The sequence below is a fragment of the Cervus canadensis genome, chromosome 12 (genome assembly GCF_019320065.1).
Source record: "Cervus canadensis isolate Bull #8, Minnesota chromosome 12, ASM1932006v1, whole genome shotgun sequence".
Taxonomy (NCBI): domain Eukaryota; kingdom Metazoa; phylum Chordata; class Mammalia; order Artiodactyla; family Cervidae; genus Cervus; species Cervus canadensis.
The window spans coordinates 58,316,762-58,321,939 of NC_057397.1; positions in this window are offsets into that span (position 1 = coordinate 58,316,762).

Sequence of the window (5,178 nt, forward strand, 5' to 3'; positions counted from 1 at the left end):
ATTGGAATAGTAGAGAGCACTCTCTGATAGATCCTCAGCCCTTGCCTGGAGTAAGCTCTGAGTCAGCAGGCTAACTGGCCCTTTCTGGAGGCTTCCAGCTTCGGAGCACAGAAAGAGGGCGCTGAGGCTAACTCCTTCTGTGTGTGGAGGAAATTGGGCTGAAATCAGGCTGCAGTAGATGAGAGTTAGTCCAGCTTCCAGGAAAAGAGGGACTAAAGACCAAGAAGGGGAGTCCTGTCACCGGTCTTCTGAGCCTCATCTGCACCCCGCTTCTATATGACTGGGGTGTGGGGGCACAAGCTAGCACAGACTTTTTTGCCTGTTTGATCTGAAGAGGCAGGAAAAGTATAGGAGGAACCATATTACTGAGGTTTTGGGGTTTTTTTTTGATGAATGGAAATATCTTTTTTTTAAATTGATTTTTAGTTGGAGGATAATTGCTTTGCAATGTTGTGTTGGTTTCTGCCATACAACGTGAATCAGCCATTAGTATACATACATTCCCCCGTCTTGAACCTCCCTTCCCCTGCATCACTGGGTTTTAATCCTGGCTTGCCAAGCTCTGTGACTCTGGGCAGGTTCCTCAGTGACTCTGTGTGTAAGATGGGGACAGTAATAATTCCTTCCTCACGGAGTTGTTGGGAGGAATAGCAGTTAAGGTATAGCAGGCTTAGACAGGGCCTGATGACAGCAAACGCTGTACAAACTCACCTCTTATCACTTTTACTGGAGGTGGATTTTCTGTCACTTAGCCAGTAGAGTCTTGATCAAGACAAAAACCTTCCCTACTTGCCTCTGGGTTAAAATGTTCCCAAGTACCCATACGTCCCAGGAGCAGGAAATTACCAAGCCAGATGGGTGTACCAGGAAATGCCAGTCAAGCATCTGCCCTCTGCCTTGCTGTGCTGCCTGCCATTCATAGCTGGACTGTCCTGTTCCCACGCCTGGAGAGGGTGAAGTTGGCATAGCTCTTCTTCCTGCCCTATGGCCTACTCAGGCTATTTACAGACTTCTTCCCTCTGATTTGGAAACCAGCTGCCTTCCTTCCTGGGTGTTTGCCTGGGCTGCAGTCTGGCCCTGCCTGGGTGTCTGTACCCACAGGAAACCAGATGTGTAGCTGGCATACAGAGGAGTGAGCAGAAAATGCAGTCTCTCAGAATGTCTGTTCCAGTTTCTGTCTAACTCTATCAGCTTATCTGGTTATTCACCTCTATTAAACACTTGTGCTCATCACCACCCAGGTAACTAGATTACAGGCAGAAGGGGACATTTGGAAAGAGAGAAAAATGAAAGGAAATTCAATTCAGTGGGGATTTGCTGGGCACCTAGTGTGTGCACATCCTTGTAAGGAGGGGTTGGAAACCACGGAGACAGTGACTGATCAACTGTCCTTAGGATAACCTTCCTCTACTCCTAGCTCACTCTGACTTCCAGGAGGGGCTCGGGGTTTTCTGCTGGGCCTGGGGCATGCTGAGAGCAAGGTTGGGGAGCAAGCAAAAATGACGGGCAAATGCCAAGGCTGAGGTGGCAAACTCAGGAGAAGTCTGGACAGTTGTGCTCAAATCTGAATTATGGCCTGGGAGCTCCAGCCCAGCTCAAATAGGTTGGATTGAAACAGCAGAACAAGGGCTAAGCTTTCAATGTGTGGTGTAGAGATGCTGCAAGGGCTAATAGGCTCAAGTAGGAGCTGGGTCCAAGGGACCCTAGCAGAAGACACTGTCTAGGCAGACTGGCCCTCCTTAAAATATTCTGAAATGCCTAGAATACAGGGAGATTCTTGACCCTTGAGAATCAATAGCTCCTGGGACTACAGTGTCAAAAGTCGATCTTTCCAAACCCCGTGAGACAGCAGGAAGAGGAAGACTGGTGCTCTGCTTTGCTGTTTCAGTGATGCTGAAGTTGAGTAGGGCTGTCTGTAGGGATCTGAACACTCGTGGGCTACAGGGCTGGGTGGGGGCTGGGACAGGGATTGATACTCGCTTAGCAGTTTCCAAAATCTGGCTCATAACAAAAAGGGGGGTGAAATGAGTAAAGGCCACTTTACTTTGCTTGCTATCGTCAGTTAAATATCTGGTTTGGGCTAGTTTATTTATTTTTGGCTATGTTGGATCTTTGTTGCTGTGTGCAGGTTTCTCTAATTGCAGGGAGTTGGGGCTACTGTCTAGTTCTGGTGCACAGGCTTCTCATTGCGGTGGCTTCTCTCGTTGCGGAGCACAGGCTCCAGGGCTTCAGTAGCTGTGGTGCATGGGCCTAGCTGCTCCAGGGCATGTGGGATCTTCCGGGACCAGGGACCGAACCCCTGCGTTGATAGGTAGATTGCTAACCACTGAAACACCAGCAAAGCCCTAGGTTAATTTATCTTGAAGGTCCCTTTCACCATTCATTTATTCATTATGAATCATGAAAATTCAATCATTATTCATTCACCTGTCAGGTCATTTCTATAATGCAGGAATGCAATTTTGCTCTGACAATCTATGGATCTGTGTGTGGTCATTTATTTATTAAAATAAATGTGTGCCCACTTGTGTGCCCACTGTGTGCCAGGCACTGTCCTAGGTGCTGAGAAGAGGCCCAAGTCCCTGCCCTCCTGGGGCTTGCTCACTGGGGAGAAATGGATTAGCAGGAATCCAATATACAAGTGAGATCATTTCAAGTAGTGTTACAAGTGCTCTGAAGAAAGTCTCGGGGGATGTGCCGGAGGGGGTGGGTGGGTAGTGGCTGATGACAACCATATCTTCTATACCTCTACCTGTCTTCATGGATGAGTAAGAAGGAGGCTAGAACATCCAGACCTCTGCTAAGTGGAGCTTTCAGGCTAGTCAAAGTGTGAACTGGGCCAGGAGATGTGAGAGCCCATTTGTGCTGCTCCACCAAGGTGGTGACAGGTTATTATTTATCACAATAAATCCCCAAAGCATGAAGTGCTTGGCTGGTTCTGGAGGCTGGCAGCTGTCACAAGGGTTGTGCTACAAAAAAAAACGTGTATTGTGAGTCAGTACGGGGTTATAAGCCCTTCTGAAAACATTTGGGTAACTTTAAAAAAAAAAAATCTTATTTTTAAAAAGGCAAGATATGTATACAGTACTAGATTTGAAAGATAAAACAGAACACATTGCAAAGTCAGTCACCCTCTGGTCTCTGGCCCCCCGTGCTCAGTCCACCACCCTCGGTTCTGGTAAACTCGAGGGGTCTGTGTGGCTCCCATGTTGGTCCATGAGCTTCTTATGTACTTGCTTGTGGATGGATGCTCCTGAAAATGTACAGTCCTCGACCTTCCCCTCTGCCAAAATATATGCCTGCATCTGGAGAAAAGGCCCAGAAGACAACTCCAGAGAACCCCTTTGGGAGGCTCTTGGAAGGAGGGGAATAGAAGCAGGTCCTGTCTGAGGCAGGTGGATCCCGGAGTGGCTGAGAGCATGGGTCTGGAGACAGCAGACCCGAGCACACATCCTGACTCTGCCTCCTTCTTGCTGAATGACTTGAGCAAGTGAAGGAATCTTCCCGAGCCCAGGCTCCTCCTTCATAAGCTGGGGATAATCCTTACTCCACTGAGATGTGAGGATTACATGAGCTAAGGCAGGTAGGCATTTGGCCCCATACTTGGCATAGAGCTGAGTGATAAAAAGCAGCTGCTGTAATTATCATGGAGTGGGTTCCAGGTACCCCTAGAGACCACACTTGTATGCGGACAAACTCAGGTCACAGGAACTCTTGTCAGGGCATGGAAGTCACAGATCACCTGCAATATATGTGCGTGTGCATGCACATGCTTGTGTGTTGGGGCTGGAAGTTGTTCAGTTCTGCTGGCTTTGCTTTGGTGGGTCCCAGGTTCTAACCCTAGTCTAGCCGCCCACCCACTGTCTGGTTTTGTGCATCTTACCTGGCATCTCTGGGCCTGTCTGTTAGATGACAGGACCAGTTTTGAGCATCTTTAGGCAGATCTGTGCCAGGACTCTGCTCAGGATGGTAAGCTGGGCAAGTGCCCTCATGGCTGTGGCCTTCAGGGACATCACCCACACTGGATAGAGCCTGGCCCACTGGTGTGAGGAACATAGGCTCTGACTGCCTTCTCAGCGTTCCCTCTTCTCCAGTGTTTTCTGAAACGTTTTCTCTTCCCGACTCAGTTGCTGGCAATGGGTCTGCATTTCCCTAGGCCCTGGCTTAGTGAGGGGAAGTTTCCGAGAGCTCAGGCCAGGCTGGGCTCTGAAGGAAGTGGAGTCAGCGGGGTGTGGGGATCAATCGGACTCAGACTCACGAGGGACAGGAACAAACACGCCTCGCTGGCACTCGTGGGCGGGCGAGACAAAAGCCACTGCGGCAATTCATTGACCATACCTGTCATCCTGCAGCTGGGCCCCAGGCCGCTGTTGTCAAGAACAGGGCGGGTTGCTATGAAAATAAACCCTCTGCAGCTGGCAGCTGCGCGCGGCCGGCCCAGCTGTGCTCGCAGGCAGGCAGCGCAGACCCGCGCTCTTGTTTGACAGAGCCTGCGCTCTCGTCAGGGCGGTGAAGAGGAAACATCCTGGCAGGCACAGAAAACTCCACACAGCCTCCAGGAGAAGGAGCACCGCAGGGAGCCACCTATTTCAGCTGACGTGACAGGAAGCTGCTGGAAGGAGCTTTATTGTGACTGCTCCGGCAGGGTGAGACTCACTGGGGGATCTGGGGACACAGAGCGATGAACTTCCTCATTCTCCAGTGATTTCCACGTCCAAGTGAGAGTTCCGAAGGCAAGGAAGCACCTCAGTGGCCTGTCCTACGTGCGGCGGCCAGTCTGTGTCCAGGCCTTGTCTCTTCGCACAGACGGGAAGCCATAGAGGGCAGGAAGCAAAACAATATGATAATACCTCTTGGTAGCAAACTTCATCCTCTGCCCCAGCCCTCACGAAAAAAGACTGTGGATAGATGTCTGTCCTTAGGGACGATGGAGAAGCTGGAGCATGACCCATGGCCATGCCAAGGCCACACTTCTCCAGAAGACGGGGAGCAGAAGCCTCCTGTCTGCCCCTCTGCACCACCTCCCTCTTCCTCCCAGTGACCAGACAACGTGGACCAAGCATCTTCCCCGACCCCCTCAGCCATGTCCCCAAACCCCCAGGGAGACACAGAGAGTCTGCCCACCCAGGCTCTCGCTGCCAGCTATGGCGTCTGAAATCTGAGGGAGCCCTGTGAGAG